The sequence below is a fragment of the Hyperolius riggenbachi genome, chromosome 12 (genome assembly GCF_040937935.1).
Source record: "Hyperolius riggenbachi isolate aHypRig1 chromosome 12, aHypRig1.pri, whole genome shotgun sequence".
Lineage (NCBI taxonomy): Eukaryota > Metazoa > Chordata > Amphibia > Anura > Hyperoliidae > Hyperolius > Hyperolius riggenbachi.
In genome coordinates, this window is record NC_090657.1 from 157,525,189 (window position 1) to 157,537,447 (window position 12,259).

General features: G+C 48.7%; 1 protein-coding gene across 7 annotated transcripts in view; it reads left to right on the top strand.

The window, feature by feature from the left end:
- The window catches only part of PKIG (cAMP-dependent protein kinase inhibitor gamma), a 111,151-nt gene that overhangs the window by 95,500 nt on the left and 3,392 nt on the right, over positions 1–12,259 (top strand). The gene's annotated exons all lie outside the window — the stretch shown is intronic.

Here is a 12,259-nt window from a genome sequence, read left to right on the forward strand (position 1 = left end):
TCTGCGGCGGCTACCCAGGGTGTAGCTCGGGGTTACCGCCAGGAGGGTTAAAACATCTGGCGTGTGTATACATCGATCAGGTAGTGTAAGGGTTACACTCACTTCACGCTGACAGAGCAAATGCTGCGTTTACTGCACCGCAAATAATCCCAAAGAGCTTTGTCAATAGTTGACAGTAAATCAGTACTAGCTAGAACTACGCTACATTTATGACAATAGTCCTACAGCAATATGAGACAACAGAAAGTCCAAGCACTGCAAGCAGCACTAATATGCCTTATTTGTCTTCAAGCTTCACAGATAATGCTTGGCATAAACTTCACTGTATCTACACCTCCACCACACCCAACAGACTGGGCACTCACCCTTATCCTATGACCCTCAGCCAAGTGGGTCACAAAGCGCTTGTGGGATACTCCCAGGCGATCACCAGCCTTTAACGATCCACTGCTCACTGTATGCTGTATACTCTTCACAAAGAATGCACCTCAAAATAAAAGCACAAGGCTCCCATAGCGTAAAATCATCCGGAAATGTATTAAAAAGTTAAAAATGCACACTCACATGTTCCTCGGCATTTAATAGAGCGTAGAGTTTTTTCAGTGGGCTCTCCCCCATGCGGTAGCCATCTGACTGGGCTTGTGCGTCCACGGGCGCTGTGTATCCAATTCCCTGCTCACCTCGGCCTCCACGCTGCACGCTATACGCTGTGTTACTTCCTCATTGGTGACCCGGCCTGACCAGTTTCGTCGTATTGACTCATCAGGGGCTGCACCAATGAGGAGAGATCTTACAAATAAATACACACTTACGCGTCATGTTGTTACTTCCCCTCCTACCCGTCCTCCAATCGCCCACTCCCTAGCGAGGAGTGGGCGGATTAGATCGAGAAATCCGTCGCATCATCTCCGAAGCGTCACTCTCCACAAATAGGGGAGATCGCGCCGGCTTTTCCGCCCCCCTGCTTTGTGATTGGCTGCCGTCACGCGGCTATCATTTCGTCTCAGCCGGCCGGGATAGCATCACCGTGCTTAATCTGAGAAACTACCTGGCACCTAGCTGTGTGGAGCCTGGGGGGCAGGGACCTGCCCTGCATGGTTGGCAGCAGTCTGGCTTTTTCTCTTGCAGGAAATGCAAGGGGTGCCGAGAGGCTAAAACTTCCAAAAAGACTGAGGTTGTCAGTTATGCCAACGGCCGGACAACAAGGATTAGGCAATTTGTCTCATGCAATGAAAGAAATTTGGTATACCTCATATGGTGCCCTTGCGGGTACCAATATGTGGGGCGTACTACTAGGCCTCTTATGCTTAGTACATGCCATACAATATTCTGTTAGATCTTACAGAAAATTGTATGGTGTGTACTAGGCATAAAGGAGCGTATTGGTGAGCATCTGCGGAATGTTGCAAAGTGCCTAGCAGGGCACACCGTGTCGGCTCATTTCAAGGAAGCCCGCCAATCAAATCCTTCACTGGCCGAGGAACATGTGAGTGTGCATATTTAACTTTTTAATACATTTCTGGATGGTTTTACTCTATGGAAGCCTAGTATTGCTAGTAGAGTATATTAATTTCATACCAGCACAGTGTATTGTATTCAAATAGTTGACACTATCAGGACATAAATGTTAGTCCTCTCTGCGGTGATCTTTATGCAGTGGTCGCCGTGCTTGTGATGGCGGTTTTCCAGCCCTTATGGTCGGGCTGAGGTAATTCAATGACAGTAAAGTGACCAGAAAAACACTGATTCTGCAGTGTGGGCCCAGTGTTGGCCTAATAGGCTTTATTGATCACCTGAGGTGACCATAAAAAAAAAAGTTTTGCTAAAACTTATCCAGCCGATTGAATTTAGTCTGTCCACAATGAAGCAACGACATTATCATCTTGGGTGTGCCGACACACTCCTATACGTCATTACTTAATTGTGATAAGCAAGGCAAGGTAACGATCACAAAGGGGAATTGACACATGTACATGCTTTTTTTTTTTTTTTTTTTCTTTTTTTTTGCCACCACTGTAGCACCAGAGGCCAGAACAATTTGGCATGTGCACATGCCTGAAAAATTAGGTTGTGTAGCAGCAGCCTTAAAAATTCAGGATTCACCTGTGTAGTGTATATTAAAAAACATTGCGGTTTGGACCCTAGTTGGTGGGTGGTGGCAGAGAAGGTCAGCTGTGTGGGTAGTCCTACAGCAGAAAGGAAAGACAGCTGTGTGGGGACTGAGTCACAAGTCTTCCGGCGTGCAGTAACCCTCCGGGAGCCATGCCTCATTCATCTTAACCTTTTGGGGACCACCTATATGAGATCCTACGCCGCACTTGCTGTTCTAGCCTGATGCGACGTACTATCTACGCCACCCGCTGTTTCTGCTCCCGATGCGATCGTGTGCACCCGAGAGGGGAGATTAAGTTGTCATATGACAGCTGACATCTCCCCTCAATGATCAGAAGTCATCGCGTATGGCTTCTGATCACCGGTGGATCATAGTGATCACTGTGACAGCTGCGGCGGTGGAGGCTGGGGAAGAAGGAGATCCACTCACCTTCCTCATGTTCCCATGACGATCGGCGCTGCCGGCCCTGGCCGGCATCCCCGCTTGCTCTGGCATCGGTGCTGGGTCCTGGCTTGATGACGTCATCAAGCCGCGACCCAGAACTGAGAGTCGGTACTAGCGGAGATGCCGGAGAGGAGGGGTCTACTGCGGATCATCACTGGAGCCTGGGAGGTGAGTAAAGGCTGCCAGCTACAGGGGGGACACCTGGCCACACAGGGGACACACAGCCCAGCAAGTCCTAACAGGGATCCAGCTGCCTGACCCCCCCCCCCCCCCATGCAAAAACGCCTGGTCCTTAAGGGGGGGTTAGGCGGCTGGTCCCCAAAGGGTTAATAAAGGCCAGATATCAACACTTTGGTGACTTAAAGGGAACCTAAACTGAGCGGGATATGGATGTTTCCATTTAAACAATACCAGTAGTTTGTCAGTTCTGCTGATCTCTTTGGCTGCAGTAGTGGCTGAATTACACACCTGAAACAAGCATGCAGCTAATCCAGTCACCCTTCAGTCAGAGCACCTTATCTGCATGCTCATTGAGGGGCTGTGGCTAAAAGTATTAGAGGCTACACAGGATCAGCCGGAGATTCAGGCAACTGGTATTATTTTAAAAGCAAAAATCCATATCCTTCTCAGTTTAGGTTCCCTTTAAGCGACTTCTCTTCTCAGTGACAATGCCTCCTGCTGCGTTGAAGCTCATTCCTGACAGGACGCTTGAGGCGGGGCAAGCCAGAAGTTTAATGGCAAATTGTGACAGCTCTGGCCACAGGTCAAGTCTGCGCACCCAGTAATACAGGGGTTCATCGCTCCTCAGAGTGTTGATATCTGCAGTTAAGGCCAGGTAGTCTGCTACCTGTCGGTAGAGGCGGTCTCTGATGTTGGATCCCGAAAAGGCTGTGGCGATGCATTGGACTAAAAAATCTCCACATGTCTGACACCACCAACACATCGGAAGAGCGTCCTGTCCTTGCCGGGGTGGCCGTGGGAGGAGGAGGATTACCGGCATCTCTTCCCCGTTAGATGGCTGTGGGAGGTGGAGACTACAAGGCACGCTCCAGGAAGAAAGTGTATGGGATCAGGTCACGGATGGTGCCTTCGGTGCGACTGACCAGGTTTGTCACCTCCTCAAAACGATGCATGAGCCTGCAGGCATTACGCATTAGTGTCCAGTAATGCGGCAAAAAAAATCCCCAGATCCCCACGGCCTGTCCTAGCACCCAAATCATACAGATACTCGTTGATGGCTCATTCTTGTTGGAGCAGGCGGTCAAACATCAGGAATGTGGAATTGCAGCGAGGCGTGCAGTGGTCGTGTAGGAATGTCTGAAATGGCCACACACCTTCCTTGACTGCCTGCGGACGTCCTGAAATACTGGGAATACACAATGAGATTTTACAGCAGATTTACTGTCCGAATGATTTTTCTGATCGTTTTTCCAATCGGTTTCCATCCACTTCTATGAGAAATGGATTAGAAAAATGATAATTTCCAACGGGTCTGATCTTATTTTTGCTCGAACATCTATCTGCCAAAAAATCTCATGGTGTATTCCCAGCATCCGACACAAAGCATTGTACAATAAGATTGAGAACATGTGCCATGCAGGGCACGTGTTAACTTTCCCAAATTCAATGCTGTCAACAGATTGCTTCCGTTGTCACACACCACTTTTCTGATCTCCAGTTGGTGCGGGGTCAGCCACTGATCCACCTGTGAGTTCAGAACAGCCAGGAATGCTTGTCTGGTGTGACTCGGCTTTCAGGCAAGTCATCCCTAGGACAGAGATCCTGGGATGTGGAATAGGCTCTGGGGAGCTGAGTTTTAGTAGAGGAGGGCACAGCAGCAGCAGAGGAGGACTGAGCCGAGGGCAATAGTAAAGATGATGGAGGAGAAGAAGAGGAGGTGGCAGCAGGCCTGCCTGCAATTCATGGCAATTCTATGCTTGCCAGTGGGCAGCAGGTTTACCCAGTGAGTGGTATAGGTGATATACCTGTCCTGATCACTGGCGTAACAATAGGGGAAGCAGCCCCTGCCCCACGGGGGGGGGGGGGGGGGGGGGAGGCGCTCATGGCCGTTTTTGGGGGGGCAGGAGGGGTCGCAGCTTGAGGGAAGAGCTTTGCACATCAGCGGGGAGGGGGGCAGTCCGTCCCCCCCCCCCCCCCTCACCTCAGGCTCTCCCCTCCTGCATCCAAGTGTCAGCAGCGGCGGCAGCAGCTATAATTACCTCCATTCACCACAGAGGTTGCCGATCTGCAAGGGCTTCACCCTTCGCCCTAGTGGCTGCTGCTCTGCTCTGGCGCTTTGAGTCCGCAAGGAGAAAAGCGCAATATAAATGTTATTTGTCTTGTCTTGTCTGACCGTGGGCAAATGAGCAGGAACTGCTTAAAGGAGTCATCAGGGGTTTTTAAGAACAATAAATGCTACTTACCCGGGGCTTCGTCCAGCCCCAAGCTCCCAGCATATCCCTTGCTGCAGCTCCGCGGTGAGCCGTTCACCTGTGAAGGTCCTTGGCGATGACATTAGGCGGACCTGGAGGTCGGCCTGTACTGCGCCTGCGCGAGTGGCGCTGTCAATCACCACCACATGGACCGGAGCGTACTGCGCAGGCGCAGTACGCTCCGTCCACGTCGCGGCGATTGACAGAAGAAGCCACGGGTAAGTAGCGCTTATTGTTCTTAAAACCCCCTGATGACTCCTTTAAGGTGACAGGCGGAGTGGATGGTGAATGAGAAGGGACAAGGACAGCAGAGGGTGACACGGCTGAAGAAGCTGGACCAGGAGGAGGGTGGCTTTGACTTTGTGTGCTGCTTATGTTCATGTGTTGATCCCATTGTCGTTGGTGTTTGGAGCTCGGTTGCCTTCGCAAAACAGTTGTACCTAGGTTGAAATTTGCCTTCCCATGACTCAGAATCTTATGGCTTTGCTGTTGTCAGAGGTGGACACGCAAAAATTTGCCACACTGGTGAGCTTAGGGAAGATTGTATTCTGGTGGTGGTAACAGCAGAGGTTGGTAGGCATGTTGGCTGGCTGATCCCAAGTGCCGATACATGCTGTGTGGCAGTGCCACTAGCTGCTTGCGATAATCTCCCCCTGCTTACAACAACTCGTCTCCTCCTCCTCTCTGTCTACCCGAACTTTCCCCCTGTTCATCTCTTCTTGTGGGCAACCACATCATATCCATGGACACATCGTAATTATCAGCTGCTTCACTTGTTTCTGACAACTCACAATAGGCCGCAGCAGCGGGTACATCATCATCACACATTACGCCCATGTGTGTAATGACGCCTGACTTATGAGTCCCATACACTGAGCCGATTAGCGGTCGATCGATCGCAAATCGATTGACCGGCTGATCGATCTGACATGCTGGAAAATCTAGGTCGATCTGTTGAGAATGCTGGAAATTCTAGGTCGATCTGTTGAGATTGCTTATCATTTTGCATTGGACCTAATGGAAATCTGATGGCAAAAAAATGCCATCAGATCGATTTTCAATTGGAAATCTGTGACTAGTAAAAAATGTTCCTAAACACATCAGATAGATCAGAAATCTTTCTGATGATCTACAGTATCTGCTGCTAATCTAACGAGTGTATGGCCACCTTTAGACATATCAGGTGGTGTAACATCCTTAGCTTCTGCATCTTCTGCCAATAATGCTTGTGCATCGCTAATTTCCTCAAACCGATGGGACACATCAAGTGAAGCAGCTGTGGTGCTAGCAATGGTGGTGGTGGCGGCCGGGCGAGTGGTAAGTCCTGGTGTGCCCGAATCAGAGCAAGAGGAGGATGGTGCGTCAAGGTTCCAAGAGGAATCAGAAGAAGATGGGGTGTGCTATGTAAGCCAGTCAACTACTTCCTCAGCATTTTGGGAGTTCAGGGTATGTGGCCCCTGCACACTGGGCATTATCCTAGGACCACAGGAAATCACAGCAGCATGACCACTGTGGTGTGTCCTTCCTCTGCCCCAGGAGAAGATCTGAGATGAATAAAAATAAAAAATCTACTTACCTCGGGCTTCCTCCAGCCTCTTGCAGCCGACCTGTGCCCTCACCGCGGCTCCGCTCCCCACCGCCGGCTTGGGGTCAACTCCGGTACAAAATTCCTGCATCGCTCCATGATGCGGCTCACGGAGTTGCGCTGACGTCATCCGGACTGTACTGCGAGGTAGTTCTGTACAGTAGTTTTGCGCCTGCACAATACAGTCTGGATGATATCAGTGCGAATCCGTGAGCCGTACGCTGGAACGCAGTAAGATGCTGCCCTGCCAAAATGTGTCAAGCAAGGGTCTAGTATACAGTGCAGGAGAGTATTGAGTAGCTAGTGTACACATTTCATGCAATTTTATGCTGTTTAAATAAATGCAATTCTATTTGGAAGTAGCTAACGGATGATTGGTTCCTTTATCTGGTTGGGGTCACCTGTATGAGTGTTGGTTGTCTGAGCACGGGCTGACTGCAGTTACCACCATCGGAGAAATGATCATTCGATATAGCGCTGAGGATTACTGTGAAACTTAAAGCTACGTTTCCTTTTCAAGGACAGGTGAAACCAGCAGTGAACTTTGTTGGAAAATTCTACTTAAAGTGAACCCGAGGTGAAAGTTTTATGGTGGCCGCCATATTTATTTCCTTTTCAGCAATACCAGTTGCCTGACTGTCCTGCTGATCTTCTGCCTCGAATACATTTAGCCATAGACCCTGAACAAGTATGCAGCAGATCAGGTGTTTCTGACATTGTCAGGTCTGAAGAGATAAGCTGCATGCTTGGCTGCAGTAGTGTCTGAATCACACACCTGGAACAAGCATGCAGTTAATCTAGTCACATTTCAGTCACCTGATTTGCATGCTTGTTCAGGGGCTATGGCTAAAAGCATTAGAGGCGGAGGATCAGCAGGACAGCCAGGCAACTAGTATTGCTTAAAAAAAAATAAGAAAAATATGGCAGCCTCCATATCCCTCTTGCTTCAGTTGTACTTTAAAATGAACCTGAAGTGAGAGTGATATGGAGGCTGTCAGGAACCGGCCCCGCGGCACGCCTGCAGATACGGTTCCCTACTGCGGGTTTGACCAGATCGAGAGGGGAAGCAGCCTTATTCAAGCTAACACAAGGCTGTCACCCCTCAAAGCACTTCTCACTGCCACCACTAGCTGCTGCTAGACACTTCAACAATTCCCACTCTGCTGTCGAGTGGTCTGCACTCCAGCGTTTTCGTATTTGGGTCAGTTTTGCGCTTAGGCCAAATACGGGAACGCCACACACACAATACAATCGTACAGTAGCAAGGCACAATCAGGCACTGAACTTGTAACGCAAATTACACTGCAGTCTCTTTCTAGGCTATGAGCCATAAGTACATCAGAAGTCAGGCTTATTAAATAAATATTTAATATTCCAAAAAGTGGAACAGTGCAGACAAGAATATATACAAAAGGATTTACAAAAACAAAGTAAAAAGTATAAAGATACACAAGACAGTTTGCATAAAAATAAAAACGGGAATAAACGTTACCAGTACGAGGTCTAACTTGGTCGTGGGAAGACACGAATTTCTGATTCGCTCAGGATCATATCTAGCTATGCGCTACCTCCAAGAGAAGAGGATTTGTGAAGGTCTTATGCTGGCTCTTATAGGCCGATTTGTTGCCCGGGGCAATTGATGTTCAGTCCCACAACTAATGCAATTTCCCCAAAGTGTGACATCACCATCGGCCGAGCCCCCTGTCACATCTGGGCTAGCTGTCACATGCAAATTCCAAGGCTTTCCTGTCCCACTTTGAACTTTGCAGACTCAATTAGTCCAATTGTATTTTGAGAACAACAAGTATCCTGTTTACACATACAGACTTCAAAGCAATTCAAACACTTCCAGACCAATATTCAGACCAACGGGTAGCCGATCACCTGTATAGGCTTCAAAGTGGTCGGGTAATTGTCTAATTAAGCATTTCCTTGTTAGAGGCTAGGTAGACATTTCCTAATTAAATGTCCAGGTTTCTTTGCCTATTCAATGTAACTGGTCTATTCAATGCAGACAATGGTAGCCTCCTTGCTGGACACTGACTGGAAATGTAATTTACATTGACATACAGAAACTCGCATTAGCAGCTTCTATCAGCCAGGTGACCTATTATACCCTGAAGCCAGCTGCCATACAGATCTGACATAATACACAGCAGACAATGTGAAAGTATGCTTCTGTATTATCCCAACATCATAACTAGCTGCTATATCATGACAGAGGCTGCCATATTTATTTCCTGTTAAACAATACCAGGTGCCTGGCAGCCCTGCTGATCCATTTGGCTGCAGTAGTGTCCAGATTACCACCAGAAACAAATGGATCAGCAGGACAGCCAGGCAACTATATTGTTTAAAGGGAAATAAATATGGCAGCCTCCATAGCCCTGTCACTCCAGTTGTCCTTTAACCTCCTTGCCGGTTATCCCGAGCTCAGCTCGGGGTAACCTGCGCAGGAGGATTTCTCAGGCCCCGCTGGGCCGATTTGCATAATTTTTTTTTCCTACAAGCAGCTAGCACTTTGCTAGCTGCGTGTAGTACGCGATCGCCGCCGCTACCTGCCGATTTGCCGCTACCCGCCGAGCCGCCCCCCCTGCCCCAGACCCCTGTGCAGCCTGGCCAATCAGTGCCAGGCAGCGCTGAGGGGCGGATCGGGATTCCCTGTGACGTCCCGACGTGCATGACGTCGGTGACGTCATCCCGCCCCGTCGCCGTGGCGGCCGGGGAAGCCCTGCTGGAAATCCCATTCTGAACGGGATTTCCTGCTTACTCTGATCGCCGAAGGCGACCGGAGTGGGTGGGGGGATGCCGCCGCTCAGCGGCTATCATGTAGCGAGCCCTGGGCTCGCTATATGATTTAAAAAATAAAAACTGTGCTGCCTCCTTGCCGGCGTTAATTAGACCGGCAAGGAGGTTAATGCTCATATGTGTGGTAGCGAAATCAGCAGGCACTAATGTTACAGTGAATAAACATGTGCATTCATAGCCAGATTGTTAGGGCTTTCATGTAAACCTATGTCATTGTGCAATGTGAGGACCTATATCAGGAGCACATGCTCGGGTACTTCACACCCTGTACACTGTTGGTGTGGCTCAGCTGGTCAGGTGCTTGAAGGCTTTTCTGTAGTCTTGTAGACCTGGATTTGAGTACCAGCATTGGCTGGAGTTTATCTCCTGTGTTTGGTGGACAGCTGATCATCATGACCTATCGGAGCTCATTTTACTGGTTTGGGTGCATGAATCGTATCTTCCCATACTCCTCCTGCCTTGGTCATTATCCACCTCCTCCACATCTCAGTATAGAGCAGTCCTTTGGTCCAGGGGATAACTGCTCTGACTTTCCCGCTGGAGACCCTGGATCAAATCCCCTTGTATCACCTTATCACTTACTTCCTGGCTGTGGAAAAGCCCCTACAGCTGGGAAATTCTCACCCGAACAAAAAGCAATACCTTTTGGTTTATGGCTGCCATGACACCAGACAGCCTCCGTATATATAGTCCTAGATATCCCCATAACAGAGATGGTGCAACTATTGTGAGCAGCCAGCACTGAGACTAGAACCAGGAACTCCAACACCACTGCTGGACTATTCACCTGGCTGCTAAGCCCCTGAGCCAACTCCAAGCTCAATGCTGAATTGCTCCATTCCTCATGGTTGTTATCAGAGTGTATACTACATAGAAAACATTACAGCCTGCTGGGGATTCGAACTAGCAGATCAAAAATAGAAATCATTCCTGATCACGCTGCTAAGCCCTGAGCCAACTCCAAGCTCAATGCTAAACTGCTTCGTTCCTCAAGGTTGTCATCAGTCTGTATACTACATAGAAAACATTACAGCCCGCAGGGGATTCAAACCAGCAGATCAAAAAGAGAAATAATTCCTGATCATGCTGCTAAGCCCCTGAGCCAACTCCAAGCTTGATATGGAACTGCTATGTTCCTCAATGTAGCTCTTCTGAGATTTCCCTGCAGGCCATGATGATCTATGTGTAGTGCAGTAGCAGATCAGCATTGAGCTTGGAGTTGGCTCAGTGGGTTGGTGACCAGGTATGATATGTTTCTCTTTTGGATCTGCTGGTTCGAATCCCCAGCAGACTGTAATGTTTTCTATGTGGCATACAGACTGCTGACAACATCGAGGAACGGAGCAGTTTAGCATTGAGCTTGGAGTTGGCTCAGGGGCTTAGCAGCCAGGTGAATAGTCCAGCAGTGGTGTTGGAGTTCCTGGTTCTAGTCTCAGTGCTGGCTGCTCACAATAGTTGCACCATCTCTGTTATGGGGATATCTAGGACTATATAATATGGAGGCTGTCTGGTGTCATGGCAGCCATAAACCAAAAGGTCTTGCTTTTTGTTCGGGTGAGAACGTCCTAGCTGTAGGGGCTTTTCCACAGCCAGGAAGTAAGTGATAAGGTGATACAAGGGGATTTGATCCAGGGTCTCCAGCGGGAAAGTCAGAGCAGTTATCCCCTGGACCAAAGGACTGCTCTATACTGAGATGTGGAGGAGGTGGGCAATGACATACTGACCAAGGCAGGAGGATTATGGGGAGATATGTTTCATGCATCCAAAGCAGAAAAATTAGTACCTGATAGGTCATGATGATCAGCTGTCCACCAACACAGAAGATAAACTCCATGATCAATCCAGGTCTACAAGACTACAGAGAAGCCTTCATGCACCTGGCCAGCTGAGACACACCAGAAAAGCTCCCCAAACGCTAGAGGTTTCAAAAGCTCTTCCCAATGTAATGCTATGGTTTTTTGTTTTTTTTTACAAAACCTCATTGCTCCAGTGTGCATAGACACATAACATTAGCAGAAGGTTTCAAAAACTCAAAACGCTCAGAAAAACTCCTGGTGTGCACCAGGCCCAACAGTGTACAGGGTGTGAAGTACCTGAGCATGTGCTCCTGATATAGGTCCTCACATTGCACAATGACATAGGTTTACATGTAAGCCTTAACAATCCGGCTATGAATGTGCATGTTTATTCACTGTAACATTAGAGTCTGCTGATTCCTCTACCACACATATGAGCAGGGACAACTGGAGTGACAGGGCTATGGAGGCGGCCATATTATATTATTAATATTAGACTTCCCCACTGCATTGACAGGCCCTCGGGGGAAGCCCTATCACTAGTCTAGGTTAGTGCTGCTAATCATAAATGGTATACACATTTCTTCAAACAGATATCAAACAAGTGACAGTGTTCCAGACTGCAAACTGAAATGAAAGCCAACAGCGGCATGCAGAGCCACACAGAGGCTAAATACATGCCATGAATGCAAAGCAGATGCAAATAATGTACTAAATCCTAATCTAAAAATTTGTGCAGAGCTCCAAAAATATGGACAAAATGACGCAACTTTCATTCAAAACTATCAGCAGCTCCAGTATCTGGTCCCGTCACTTCTGTCAGTCGCAGCCAGTCTGACATAAGAGAAGTGCGCTCTTTGCATACCTCTCCAGCAGGCGCTGGAGAAATACGTAGAGGGCGCACTTCTCGTGCGTGGGCTGGCCGAGACTGACAGAAGTGACGGGACCCAGTACTGGAGCTGAGGACAGCGGCATGGGAGCGAGACAAGCGGGTGGGGCTGGAGGAAGCCTCAGGTATGTATAAAACTTTTTATTTCCTTCAGCTCTGGTACACTTTAAATCTATGTACAGCAGGAAACAT